Source organism: Neophocaena asiaeorientalis, unplaced genomic scaffold (genome assembly GCF_003031525.2).
Source record: "Neophocaena asiaeorientalis asiaeorientalis breed wild unplaced genomic scaffold, Neophocaena_asiaeorientalis_V1.1 scaffold204, whole genome shotgun sequence".
In the NCBI taxonomy this organism is placed as follows: domain Eukaryota; kingdom Metazoa; phylum Chordata; class Mammalia; order Artiodactyla; family Phocoenidae; genus Neophocaena; species Neophocaena asiaeorientalis.
Genome location: NW_020173922.1, coordinates 6767670 through 6770614, shown reverse-complemented (window position 1 = coordinate 6770614; position 2945 = coordinate 6767670).

Below are 2945 nucleotides of genomic sequence, written 5' to 3'. Positions count from 1 at the left end.
CTCCTCCCGCACCCCGAGGCTGAGGCTTCGGAGTCGGTTCCGCTCGAAACCCGGTTGCTCCCAGGTCACCGCAGAGAGGGCGACGCTGTAAATGGGCCCCTCGTTCCAAGCACCGAGCTTCCCCTGCGTGTCACTTCTAACCCTCATCACAAACCCCAGACACGGGGGCCGCAGCCCCATTGTAGAGGTCGTTGGCGCCCAGGGAGGTTGAGACAGCCTCACGCAGCAGCCATCTGATCCCTAATATCTGGCTGCAGAATCTCGGTTCTTCTCCACTCCCTTCTTGTCTGCCATCCTCATATAGACTAGGCGTCAGTCCGCTACAGGGCAGAGGCCAAATCCGGTTCAGTGACTGTGGAAAGCAACGTGAAAGTCAAATTTCTGTGTCCATAAATTGTTTTATTTGGAACACAACCGCTCCCATTTGTTTAGTATGGCCTGCAAATCCTAAATGACTTGCTATCTGGCCATTTAGAGAAAAAATTTGCTGACCCTAAATCCCGGAGAACTCCTTGATCTCAAAGCCTGTTTCGGGTGGCTGATAATAATAGCATCCGTATTTTTATGTAGTCCTTTTCGTGTTTTAACAGCTTCATCCGTGGATATAGACACGATATTTTCTGAACTAAAGCTCTCTGACATGAAAGGCAAAACTTCAAAGATGTAGCCATGCTAAGAGCTTTCCAGGTAACAGGAACATATATGCAAAGGGGGTGAGGGAAGTGAAAGCTTGCCTTGTGGAAGAATGGAAAGGAGGCAGCATAACTGCCATATAGGAGATACAAGTATTGATGTTCCACAGATGAGGGAGTAATGCCTGAAGACATTAAGTATTTTACCCAAGAACACAGTGCTGGTAAGGGTTAAAGCTGGACTGTAAACCCATCAAGTTGGCTTTCTAAACCATTATCATGCAACTAAATTAGAAACTTTATGAAGATGAAACTATTCGTCTTTTAAATATTTTGATATCTCCCAAAGCATCTAGCACAGTATAGCTATCTATACTAGAGCAGGCATTTGAGGTCTGCTGTTTTATCATACCCAGACATCTGGAATTGCTTCTACTCACATGTCCAACACAGAAAAACACTTGATCTCTGAAGCCTGTCGCCATTCCCACTTCTTCTTGATTGCCTTCCCAAGTTGGTAGTCCAGAATTGCCACTAATCTCATTATTGTTTTATCTTCTAATTTTCAAATTATTTAACTACATATTTTAAACCTCAGCTGCACGTTTTGAACCAACCCTGAGGTCTCTGTATGTAGAAGCCAACTGTAATCAACAAAAATTCTAGGGGCTTCCCTGGTGGTGCAGTGGTTGAGAGTCCGCCTGCTGACGCAGGGGACGCGGGTTCGTGTCCCAGTCCGGGAAGATGCCACATGCCGCGGAGCGGCTGGGCCCGTGAGCCATGTGAAAAAAAAAAAAAAAAAAAAAAAAAAAAATTCTATCTATTTCTCTTCCTCACTTTGAGTTCTCTACCAGTATCCAAACTCCAACATGTCTGTCCCTATTTCCAAGCACTGGCCTCACATATGTCCACTGTGGGAGAGTGAACAAATCCAGCAACATGCCAGTCCGAGAGTTTCCAAGGGGTCTGCTCCTTAGTCTGTCCCACAATTGTTCTTTTTAATCCGGAATAACAACCTTCAAATGTAACGATGTACACTGAGTCATTCCAAGCATAATCTCCTACCTTGTGGTTTTATATAAGGGAAAAAAAGTCTAATTTGAAATTTTAAGAAATCTCATCCTTGGAAAGTAGAAATCCAGACTTCTTTGCTCAAATTTTCTAAATTTGTGGGTAAGAAGGAATAAAAAAAGATGTCTGTGCTGAAACATATGGCTATTGGAGCAACTGTCACCTTCATGCGTGTCTGCAGCACTTCTGTGGCTTCTGTGGATAAGAAGTTGCTGTCCTTCCCATCTACTTCTTTCCTAAATTACTTTCTCCCTCAATAGCTATATACTCCCTGCATGTGGACATACATATTTATCATAATATAAACACTGGGCTTTCTCACAGGAATATTTTCTCTCAAAAGAAAAAAAAAAAAAGTTGATCTCCAGCTTCCAATCTCCCTTTCCTGCTCCTTTTCTGATGTCCTGAACCAGTATGTTTTCTGTTAACGGTGAGGACTTTTTTTTTTTTCTCTGAGTTCCCCCAAAGCCTTTTGTAAGTAGATTGGGAGTTCCCTGGTGGTCCAGTGGTTAGGACTCCATGTTCTCACTGCCGAGGACCCAGGTTCAATCCCTGGTTGGAGAACTAAAATCCCATAAGCTGCACGGAGTGCCCCCCCCCAAAACAAGCCTTTTGTAAGTAAATTGAGGTGATGTGTGTTGATTCAATGGCTGCGTGAACTGGGGAATTGAGAAATTGAGTCACTGCTGTGTAAGGTCTCCAGCTGGCGAGCAAACTGTACAGCAAAGGGGCAAACTCTGAATTTCTGACTCACGGATCCGTGCCTGCTACAAGCCAGGCAGACAGAGAAGATAATCCAAGGCTGTAAAAATTTCACTCTTTGGCTTCATCTTGAGATGTTGTCAAGAGAGTTTCCACAGAGAAAGTTATTAATTTCAGACTGCTGTACTTAGAAGCTTGTTTCCCCACAGAATAGCAGTAATACTTTCCATGTGCAATTCTTTTTATGTGAATTGCTGGCTCTGAATCATCCATCCTGAGAGAGAAGAGAAAAATTACGGACAAGTAAGAACATAGCTCATGTCTGTTTCCCCACTCCTACCCCAATTTAAACAAAAATCTCCTCCAGGATAGATGTGGTCTTCTTTCACATCACCTGAGGTCTGTCCAAGGCAGTACTGAGCTCAGTAAGTAACCAAGAAAGGTTTGTTAAATTTTAAACAAAGTCTCATTGGTCTAATATCTCATTTCAGGCCTTGAATGTCTCCAGCTAATCTTTACAGGGCTCCAGCTGAACCATGC